Below are 12,553 nucleotides of genomic sequence, written 5' to 3' on the forward strand. Positions count from 1 at the left end.
ATTTGTATGGTGGGGAAGCAACTATCGTTCAATGTCAAGGTTAACAATTGATTCAACACCTTCAGTTGACACTGTGTGAATGGTTGTGATGCCACCAGGAATGGATCTCTCTGGGCAAAAATACAGTACGTAGATGATGGTCTGACTTGGATGGTACAGTCACAATTTGAGCTGTTCCTCATGTTCCACTTGTGGATCACATCTCCCATGGTCCATCCTCAAGCGGTCCAGATTTTCCCTGGAAGATTGACACCTGGGACTTCACCTCTCCACTCAGTTGCCAGGTTGCAGTTGGTGATGTTTGCAGTCAACCAGAAGGTGTGCCATTGAGAGATGGGGCTGTTGCCAGTTTGTAGGATGTGGAGTGTGTTCCAGTAGGGATTACGGGATTTTAGATGGATGTGTGCGGTTTTTTTTTTTAGGTCCTATGTCAATGAGAGTGCTTCATTAGCTGTCAGCCAGTGGTGTTCTTTGAGGAGCGTGTTTCCCATGTGGACATCAGGAGGTTAAATATATGTTAAAACAAGAAGGCACTTGAGCTGTGTTGGTCTCAGCATTCCAGAAATAATCCTCATAACTTCCTGGAAGTAGATATCCATCACGTTTGTGTGAGCAGGTTAAGCAGCAGTACTTTGCTGTTGGGTAGACCAGGGCGGGTGAAGCTGTTCATAATGTGTTGGCTCTGCTGCCCCAGATGGTACCCGCCAGTTTCCGTTTGAGATTCCCTCTTGTTTTGACCTTTGCTCCAGTGTTCTGGAGGTGTTACCACTCAATCAATGTACAGTCAAGAACGATGCCAAGGTATTTTGGTGTTGGGTTGTGGGTGACTGGTTGACCGCAGAACTGGACATGAAGTTCTCCCTTGGCCTTCGAGTTGTTCAGGAGTATGCCTCATAATCCCTCAGTACCGGTTCCCATGGCGGGAAATGGCAGAGATGATTGACTTCATTCACTCAAGCCAAAAGGCATGGAAACTCATACACCATCTAGAAGCAGCCAAGCAACAAACACACCAGGGGCCCAGAACCAATGCTGATGCCGTTGCTTCAAAACTAATAAACTGAAAGATACCAGCCAACAGGGAAGACAAACGGATTGTAAAAACAGTCCTGATGCAGTCTCTCAGGACTATTCCAAAGCTGACAGATTCTTAAGCCCTTACACACAAGAGGAAGTGGATAGTGCCCTGATGGCAACCAAGTCAGGCAAAGCAGCAGGAGTCTATGGAATTTGTCCAGAATTCCTGTAAATATTGGAGCAGAGGGTAGGAAGTGGCTAGCAAAGATGTTTACCAATGTCCACAGCACAGGTATCATGCCAAACATCTGACGTCAACCCAAGATAGTGGCTATTGCCAGGCCAGGGAATCCAGTTGATGACCCATGCAGTTACCAGGCCGTTGCCCTGCTATCAATAACATATAAGGCCCTGGTAAACAGAATGAGTCCCACCCTGGAAAGGAACGGCTTTTATTGACTTATCCTATGCCTATGACACAGTGTGGCGCGCAGGTATCAGTCCTCAGAGTGTGCTCTTCAACATATATACCAGTGACCTTCCTCCCTTTGTATGTGCCAGCAGCGACCAAAATTACTGAACCTAAGAGCCGCATGACATGAACAAATTTTGCACATACATACAGGCTACATACTGCTTTTAGAGGTTTTGTGCGTCTCCATTCTGGCCGTAAATCTTATGAAAATTCAACTGATCTGTTGTCACGGCTTTACGAAGATGTTCTGTCAGTTGTTGATTTGTAGTGACTGCACAATGTTTCTATTTTACAGACTTAATTACGGACATATAGCAATTCACAGCAGTAGGTTGCGCTAAAAATTGAAATGAGTCATACACTAGCTCTCGAGTTGAGGATATTTTGTTTCTGGCACTTGCTTCAAGAACTCAGTTGTAGATTGCGATTTATGCATCATCTTCAGATCCTGGTCCTCCTGGAAGTCCAACAGCTCAATTTCTACAGCAGATGTTTCTATAATCAGAGGCTCGAGAATTAGACAACCATCACTGACCACATCAACCATGAATGGGTTTACAAAGAAGGCAAAGCAGGATCTCAACTTCTGCAAGAAATCAAACCTGGCTCGAAAGTTATCAAGCAGTCCTTGTAATTTATCCCTGTATTCTTCTAGTTTGTGATCCGTTACTTCAATATCAAGGAATATGTTTACCCTCCTTTGAAATGTAGAAAGTGGTTAAAATTTCTAGACGGTATGTCTCTTTGGAAAAGCTTCACTTTATTCTGGAAGCTGAAAATTGTCCGAGTAAGATTTGAAGTAATCTTAACCTTCCCCTGGAGTGCCAAGTTGAGAGTTTATAGATGCTGCATAATATCAGTGAGAAACATCAGATCCTGCATCCATTCATTATTTTCCAGCTGTGGGTAGGATCTTTTCTTCAAGAAAAGCAATGATAGGACCAACAGTTCCACAAACTTATTTGAGACATGCTGCTTGACAACTACCTCACAATGCAGTAGAAAGAGACATTGTCAGGCTCGTCTTCAAGATACAGCTCTTCAATAAAATTCCTGAGCTGCCGGTGCACTTTCCCGTTAGAGCAGATTAAATTGACAATTTCAAGGATCGTTTTCATAACATATTTGTACTTGAAGTATCCGGCTGCTAAATGTTCATGATGAATGATGCAATGAATAGAGAGAAACTCGAGAAATTTGGGATCACTTTTCAAGAGCGCAATTAGGCCTACATGTTTCCCCACCATTGTAACACTGGCAAGTTTATCCAGTGGTGCATCGGCATTTGTCAACGCTCCATCAAGTGCGTTTTTATGTCAACATCACGAGTTATTTCTTTTGGCAGCACTAAGTCCAACATTTTTTCTTTCACAATTATAACCGAGGAAATATAATGAACAAAAATCTTGTATGTCTGTGGGTTCACCAAGAGCTAAGCTGAATGTTAGAGAATTATTCAGATCATTTTGTATCTTGCACCACCAACACTGATCTGGGAGAAATGCCTCTCCTTAGTATGGCATGAAATTGGAATTTGTGTTATTAGTTGCTGATGTTTTGTGTTCTTTGAATCTAAAACTGCAACAATTTCAGCAATATTCTTCTTAACAAATTTTCCATCAGAGTATGGTCATTTACTATAAGCAAGATTCCAGGACATAACACAGCTAGCGTCGATTGTTTTGTCAGCTTCCTTAGTGAACGTTGAAAGTAGTGTCTGCTGGCTATTTAGGGATGATTTTAGCATGGTTAACTTGTTTTTCCATAATTCTGATTTAGGAGGATAGTCAGATGAAATTTTTTTGTGATTTGTTACTTAGTGGCATTTCAAATTACTAGCTTTGTGGTGAGTGAGTAAGTGATGCATTACAGATAAGACAAATAGGTTTCTCACCTTTAACAGTGAATGAAAATAATTCCTCCTGTTCTGGCTTAAAACTTGTGTTTTCATCTTCATACTTTTGTTTCTTGCAATTTGATGATGTCATTTTCATTCACCAAATTCACACAGAGTTAGCACTGAAGTCTTCAGTTTTCCTCCTGAACCTTCCACGCTTCAGAAAATGGCTGCTAGGAGTCACAAAGCCCCATGTGGGAAAACTACAAAAGAAATCTCGTGACAGTACTGGAACAAATTGGTAAAGAGGAACGGGATTAAGAAGACCAATGATTCATTCCAGCACTGTTGCGAGATTTCTTTAGTAGTTTCCCATTGGTCCTACATAGGACCGCGTGAGTCTGTGAGACATGAGTGTATTTCAACGAAGGATGTTGTTTTGCTTGTTTCTGTTCAGACTTATCTTCAGCCACATCTTTGGCTGAACTGAATTGGGATTTTTTTTTGTTTGATAATTGGAAATGAGCAGCAATGAAATGAAAGCGCACAGAGGCGTTTGTTTTAAAATGGAATTTATGATGAAAATTGGATTACTCCTTCCTTTGATATTGTCGGGGCAATATAAACATAAAATAAAACAATGCAATAATTAATCTGGTCTCTGTCACCTACCCTCAGGGTGTTTAGGTAAGAGTAAGGTGGAATGGATGGAAGATTAAAAGTTAAGCAACTGACAACAGAGCAAGGGGGAAATTTCCATTTTCAATGCAGTCAGAACACCCGGCCCAACTTTAACCATCAAACATTCACTCCCTATGTACAAGCCCCTTCTAATCCCCCTCCCTTGCCCCCTCAATGTCTAATGCGCCATCCCTGTGAATAGACCCCTGACTAAGTACCTTCTCCCTGTGAACAGACCCCTGTCAAAATACCCCTCCCCATGAACAGACCCATGTCTAAATACCCCCGCCCTGAGAATAGATGCTGGACTAGTCTTTGACCCGGTACAGTCGTACAAACCAGGTGCTTGTGAATCAACAGTCCAGAAGAGGTGAAGAAACATGGAGAGAGGTGCAGAGATAGAGATGCAGGAAGAGGTAGAAAGATTAAAATCCCTGAAATTACATTGAGCTCCCCAAGCTGCAGGTTTCAACATTTTTTACCTCCGAGGATCCCCCAGAGCCTGCCCTTGTAAAAATTCCACAGTCTGCTTTAAACTGATTTTTCCCCTCTGTCCCCCGTACTGACTCAGTCCAGGATTTGTGCTGTTTGTACATTAAATATTAACAGTGAATCTTCCATTTCTAGCACAGTTGCCTCTCTCACTCTCTTTCTCTCCCACTCTGAAACAGAATGGCACAGTAAGAGCCCAGAATACACACACTCAATTTCACAGACATTCTCTTCACAACATTTCAATTTAGAAAAAAACCAGTTATAAATGAGAAGTTAAAAGACTGAGACACAGTTACCTTCGCCTGTGTGGAATCTCTCTCATTGTGTTTATTTATCTCTCTATCTGTATCCTGTCTCTCAGTTCCCATATCTCCCTTGTTCTTTCTCATTCTCTCCATTCCTATCTCATTTGCATCTCTATATGTCTCCCTCTGTCTCTTTCTCTCTATCCTGGGTGTGATCTTCATAAATGTGCTGTCAAATATTTCTGTCAGACTTTTAATTAAATGTAATTGCCATATTTGTCATGTTAGAGAGAGAGTGAGATGAAGGGAGACAGCATGTCCCTCAGATCCTCAGTAAACTAAATTCGAATGGCCACCATGTATCTCATTTAACATTTACACTGATTCTGGACATTAATTTAAAGCCTTTCTGAGTGCTTTGAGGATAACTCCATTTGCACTGTTGTCAGTCACTTCACTTTTAACCTTCCATCCATTCCACTTTACTCTTACCTGCTCGCCCTGAGGACAGAGGTCAGATATCCACTCATGTTCATCTTAAATCTGTTTCTGCCTTCTCTTCTTATCTATTTTCTTCAAATGAAGGTTTTGTTTGCTTCCACAATGCAGTTCACTTCCTCTCCAGTTTGATCCTATCTCCCTCCAAAGTACAATTAGTTGGTTTTGCAGCTCAAGGGAAGAGCCATACACTTGGGCTGAAGAGCCACATGCAGCTTGCGAGCCGCGGTTTGGCCACTCCTGGTACATGTTGACAACTTGGCTCTGGCTTTTCAGATTAAAATACTTCAGGACATTGAGAAAACACTCACTTAAGATCTATGTACTCTGGAAGCCTACTTCAGAAAACAGAGACCAAACACTGCCAAGACTCTCATTTCACCATCCCACCTGTACATATGCCAGAAACCTGAGGTAAAACGAAAAATGCTGGAAGCACACATTAGAAGTAGAAACATGCATATAAAAATGATTATATTTGTCTTGCTGCTCCTGTTGACTGTTCCTAACTTTGAGTCATAACGTTTAGATAGGTTAAGCAAGTGGGCAGAAAATTGGCAAATGGAGTATAACGTGGGAAAATGTGAACTTGTCCACTTTGGCTGGAAGAATAGAAAAGCAGTATATTATTTAAATGGAAAAAGATTGCAAAACTGCGGTAGAGGTATGGTTGTCATCTTACATGAATCACAAACAGTTTGTATACAGGTGCAGTAAGTGATTAGGAAGGCACATGGAATGTTGTCATTGCAAAGGGGAATGGAGTATAAAAGTAGGCAAGTTTTGCTGTAATTGTATATGGCTTTGGTGAGACCACATCTGGAGTACTGTGTACAGTTTTGGTCTCCTTACTTGAGAAAGGACATAACAGCATTAGAGGCAGTTCAGAGCAGGTTGAGTCGACTGACTTCTGGGGTGAAGGGGTTATCTTCAGAGGAAAGGTTGGACAGTTTGGGCCTGCATCCATTAGAGTTTAGAATAATGAGAGGTGATCTTATTGAAACTTATATAATCCTGAGGGGAATTGACTCCCTTGTTGGAGAGACTAGGACTACCGGATGCAGTTTAAAAATAAGGGATTTCCCATTTAAGTTGGAAATGAGGAGAAATTCAGCCATTCTGTGGTTGAATATCAGGCCCTCTAACCCTCACCCCTCACACTTCCTCATCCCCCTAGCCACACCTAATGCCCCATCAATGCTAGCTCATGCCAACCCATGCTTCCATAGAACCATAAAAAAGTTACAGCACAAAAGGAGGCCATTCAACCCATTTTGTCCATGCCAGCTCAAGGTGCCCTTTCTAATCCCACCTTCCTGCACCTGGCCCATAGCCCTGCAGCTTACAGCACTTTAGGTGCAGATCCAGGTACTTTTTAGAAGAGTTTCCACCCACTCCAAGTGACCTCTCATACCCTCCTGGTTAACTTATGACCCAACACTCATCCTCATGGCCGGCTATAGCCGCTGTGTCAACTTAGTGCCAATACATGACCTCCAATCACCCGCATGGCCCCTTATAGCCCCTATGTCAACAGTGCCAACCCATGCCAATATATGACCCCCTCAGTCATCCCAAATCCCCTTTTAGCCCATATGTCAACTTCGTGCCAGTTCAAGCCAACCCATGCCTCTCCACCCAGCCCCAATGGCCTGTCATACCCTCTATTCATCCCCATTGGCACTTATAGACCTAAGCCAACTAGTGCTAATTCATGCCAACACATGCCACCACCCCTCCCCCCACCTACTGCCCTTCTCCCTTACACCCTCCATGCCTGCTCACTCAGTAGGCACCATGTACGGACTTCAGGAGCCACGCTGCAATGAAATAAAATAAAGTTCTATGGACAGAAATTTTCACTCGGGTGAGTGCGCGCTTGAAATGACATACGTTGCCATCGGCTGAACATGCTGACATCAACGTACAGCCGCGTGATAGTTTGGTCTGCAGACACTGCCAGAGCTAGCAGCGTCTCCGCTGACAATTAAAAGGCCTATTAAGGCCATTAAGTTGTCAATTAAACAACCATTTTCATTGCCCATTGAACCTAACGGTTGGCGGGCAGGTGAAAAGACCAAGCAGCCTTTGCATTTTGTTGGAAACCTCATTCACAGGCAGGATGAGGTTTCCAAAAGCAAATGAAAATAAAATAAAAACTTTAATTTTTCATTAATAACATTTCCCTGCTCATGTGACAGAGTTTATTACATTTTTTTTATACATCTCTTCATCTCCCTGAGGCACGGAGCTGCCTCGGAGATTATGCAGCGCTCAGTCGCGCACATGCATGAAATTTGCGCTCACCCCACTCGCATCCCCCCACCTGCCGTACAGGCAGCACTCAATGCTGACGCTCGCTTTTCACACTGGGCAGGCTTTAATTGGCCCACCAGCGTGAAATCGCGGTGCAGTGCCAAGGGCAAAATTCTTCCCTATGTATCTATTATAGATTTCACTACATAAAAAACACTCTTTGATAAAAGCCCATTCAATACATTTAAACCCTTCAAGTACTTAATCCCTTATAAAAAAGAATAAACATTTTTATTCATAATCCCAAGTCAAAGACAGCTAATTCCTTAAGAACCTCTTCAAGCTGTCAATCAAACTGAATTTACAGCCCCACTCTCCTCAATGTGTTAATAGCAGGTTGTTGAAGCTAACAAGCAGTAATAATACTATAATGATAACCCTTAGGATAATGTCAACAAACAAGTACTAAAACTGCAAACACCAATTATTTTTCAGCCTAGAGACACAGGCAAGCTTTTTTTTATTTTCAAAATTTAAAGGACAGTGGTTTTAATTAACTTGACAGCTTTAAGTCCCACAGACCTTATCCAACTTTTACAAGCATTTACGTCTACTCTTAAAAACAAACCATGTCGGTGTAAAGCTCTCATTCCAGTGAAAATGTGGTCTATTTGAACGCAGCACTGAGTTCAAATGGCCCTACTGCGTTTGGGCGAGTCATGTCCTGCACGTTCCCTGCTGGCAAAAATGGGATCTGTTGGAAATGGGACAAGACTCCTGGATCCAGGGTCCCAGTGCCATTTTGGGTAAGGCGTAGAGTCTCCATTACTCTGAAAATCTAGACCATTGTCCATAATGAAAAGGGGGGCTGGAGGCACTCATGCATTGGAAGGAATCTCGTCTAGTAGGGAGTACTGAGACATGGCTACAGAAAAATCACGACTAAACATTAAACATTGCAGGATATAACATTTAGAAAAGTGAAAAAAAACAATGATCAGATGGAGTAGCTGTGCTTAGTCAGGATAACTTAATGGCAGTAGAAAAAAGGGGCACAACTTTCAGCAAGACAAAAATAGAATCCACATGGATAGGGATATAAGATAATCACTCTAATAAGGGTAATTTACAGACCATCTAAGAGTGGAAGGGAGGTGGAGGATGAAATATGCAGACAGATTAAGAAATTGAGTAAAAAACATAGAGTAATAATCATGGAGGATTTCAACACCCAGATATTCATTGGATTGAAGAGTTAGATTACAGGAATAAGGGAATGGAGTTCCTACAATGTATGTGTGTGTGTGTGTGGAAGTGAATGAGTGTGTGTATGTCTGCCTGACGCCCAGTTTCAGGTTTCTCACTCACTCTCACCACCACACCAACACATACGCACACCCACTCACAGTGGATGAGAGTAAGTGAGTGAGCACCCTAAGACTGGGAGTGAGCCTGGCACACACTTTCACTCTCTGGTCATTTTTATTAATTACTCTTTTTTTAACTTAACAACTTATTGCCATGACATTGCTTTACTTTTGCTCAGCAATCGTTTATTTCCTTAATACTTTTCTTTGATATTCAATTTAAAGTTGTGCCAAACCTTATCTCCCTGAAATTTTTTCCATATTTTTCTCACTCAAGGGGCTAATGAAAAGTGCCCCCCTGCCCCTGTATAAAAAGGCTGGACAGGCCTGATCTAGGCAGTACTGTCCATAACGTGCTTTATGATGCTAGAGAAGGAAGTATGATAAAACCCAGCTAATGGATTTGAGAAAAGCTGATTTTAAGGGGCTGAGAAAAGAACTTGGAGAAAATAAAATGGGCAATAATGCTCTACATCATTGTTTATCAATAATGAGAAACATTTAAAACAGTGTTCAACAGGGTGCAGGAAAAATATATTCTGAAAGGAAAGAACAAGCTAAATACTAGTGGGACTCTGTATGAATAAAGACATAAGGGAACAACTGAGGTTTAGGAAAGAGGCAGACATTAAGTAAATGGACAGCAGACGAGATAAGAGAAAATATGAAGAGATTAGGAGAGATGTAAAAAAAACAAGGAATACAAAGAGGCACTGTGAAATTAAATCATCAAGAAATATAAAAAACAGTAAAATATTTGACAGGCACATCAATAAAAAGGGAAGGCTGTGATGGGAATAGGTCCATTAAGGGATAGATAGGATAATATCACAAATAACAACAGAGAGATGGCAGAAATATTAAAACATTATTTTGCTTTGGTATTTACCAGGGAGGTAGAACAGATAGACATGACATTGAATGATGCATAAGCAATGAGATAAATCTATTTAAAATTAAAAAAGGGGATGTATTGAATAAGGTAATCAAATTCAGAGGAGAAAATCCCTGCTCCAGATGGATTGCACATATTTGAAATGAATCTAGGGAAGAGATGATAGAAACATTACTACTCATATTTAATAATTCATTAGAAAACAGGTTCAGTGCTAGAGGACTGGCAGATAGTGAACGTAATTCATATATTTAAGAAGGGGAACAGGGCATGTCCAGGGAATAATAAACCAGTCAGTAAGGGGCGTGTAAGGAGACTATGCTGGAGTGAGACAGAGACTGAGTGAGTAGCGAATTAGGCTCATGTGGTACTTTCTGAAGTCCTTTTCAGGTATAACTGTAGATTAAGAATCAAGATCTAACATAATTTAGGCTAATTTGTTAAATAGAGAACAGCATAGAGTGGCAGTTATCTGTCAATCACCTGAACACATTGGTTCAAGTGGTGTTAATTACTGTAGCAGGAAGCTAAACTAGCTAGTGACTCATCAGAGGGTCTACAAAAGAGACAGGCTTTTCAAACCACACAATCAGTAATCTGTTTGCGAGGAGACAGGCGACTATTCTGGAGTGAGACAGAGACCGAGTGAGTAGCGAATTAGGCTCACGTGGGAATTCAGTGCACGAGGGAAAGAAGCATGGTATACATATGAATTATTCTAAGTTGGGAACAGGAGCAGCTGAGCAGAAAAAGACCTGGGTGTAAACCTCACCAGAGGGCAGAGAGGGGAAAAAGTTCCTAGAGTGTGTTCAGGAGAATTTTCTACAGTAGTATGTGTCCAATCCAACAAGAAAGGAGGCACTGCAAGACCGAGTTCTTGGAAATGAGGTGAATCAAGTGTCAGTGGGGGAACGTTTAGGAGACAGTGATCATTGTATCATAAGGTTTAGAATGATGGTGAAAAAGGACAATGGGCAATCCAGAGTAAGAATGCAGAGTAAGAATGACTAACTGGAGGAGAGCCTACTTTAAAGGGGCAAGAACAGAGCTGGGCCGAATAGACTGGAATCAAAGGTTGGCAGGAAAAACTGTAACTGAACAATGGGTTACCTTCAAAGAAAAATGGTTCAGGCACAGCCAATGTATATTTCCTCAAAAGGAAATGGTAAGGCAAACAAATCCAGAGCTGGATGAAAAAGGAGATATTAAGATAAAGAAGAAAAAGGGTGCTTATGACAGATGTCAGGAAAATACAGTTGGGAGCCAAGCTGAATACAAAAGGCTTAGAGGAAAGATGAAGAAGCAAATAAGAGAAGCGAAGAGTGATTATGAGAAAAGACTGACAGCCAACATAAAGGGGAATCCCAAAGTCTTCTGTTGGCACATAAATAATAAGAGGGTGGTAAAAGGAGGAACAGGGCCAATTTGGGACAAAAAAGGGAATTTTCACATGGAGGCAAGGGGCAAGGCTGAGGTGTTAAATGCATATTTGAAAAATGAATATTTTTCATCTGTCTTTACTAAAGAAGCAGATGCTACCCAAGCCATGGTGATGGAGGAGGAAACTCTGTCACTAGAATGGTTTAAAATTGATAAAGAGGAGGCATTGGATAAACTGTCAGTACTTAAAGTTGACAAGGCACTGGGACCGGATGAGATGCATCCAAGGATATTGAAGGAAGTGAGAATGAAAATTGCTGGGACGCTGGCCATAATCTTTAAGGGCAGAATTTTCCCCCCCACTGGGGGGAAGTTGATAGGCGGGCACGTACAGGGGTGCTTCCGATCAGCACCCCTGATTGGAGGCGTGGTGCCATTTTACGTGGGCGAGCCAATTAAGGCCCGCCCAGCGTGACATCTGCAGGGAAGCGCCATGCGCTCCCTGTGCAAGCGGGGAATCCCTAAAATCGAGAGTGCGGTCTTTCATGCATGCGCACGAAAGAGTGCACTCATCTCCCTGAGGCTAAGTGCCGCCTCTCTTGTCACCAATATTAAAAATAGAAAAAAAATGTCCTTACATGTCCCCTCATATGTCAATGCCACATGAGTTGGGACATGTTCATAATTTCCATAACTTTATTAAAATATTTAAAACCCTACATGAAACCTCATCCCGCCGGTGGATGAGGTTTCATGTTTTTTCTAGCTGCCACCGGGGCTCCTGGCCTGCCGGGCAGGTCCACTAACTACTTTAATTGATCTGTCAATGGCCTCAATCGACCGTTGACAGGTCGGCGGGCGCACAGCTGATTTTGCTGTGCCCCCGCCTTCCTGAAACTTTAAATGGGGTGCGGTGACATCGTGAGTTCCGCCCAACGTCATCCAGCATCATTTTATGCGTAGGCGAGTGGGCCCCACCCCTGCTCGCCAACGGTAAAATCCTGCCCTAAGTCTTCTGTAGAGTCAGGGGAGGTGTCAGAGGACTGGAGAATTGCAAACATTACGCCCTTGTTCAAAAAAGGTTGTAAGGATAAGCCCAGCAATTACAGACCAGTCAGTTTAACATGGGTGGGGTTGAGGTGGGGGGTGGAGGTGGGGGTAGGGAAGCTTCTAGAAACAATTATTTGGGATATAATTAATAATCACATCGGAAAATGTGGGTTTACTAGGAAGACCCAGCATGGATTTCTTAAAGGAAAATTGTGTTTAACTTACTGGAGCTTTTTGAAGAGGTAACAGAGAGGGTTGTTGAGGGTAATGCTGTTGAAGTGGCATACATGGACTTTCAAAAGGTATTCGATACAGCACCACACAACAGATTTATGAGAAAAGTTATGACTCAATGAA

This window comes from Carcharodon carcharias, chromosome 3 (assembly GCF_017639515.1).
Source record: "Carcharodon carcharias isolate sCarCar2 chromosome 3, sCarCar2.pri, whole genome shotgun sequence".
NCBI classification, from domain to species: domain Eukaryota; kingdom Metazoa; phylum Chordata; class Chondrichthyes; order Lamniformes; family Lamnidae; genus Carcharodon; species Carcharodon carcharias.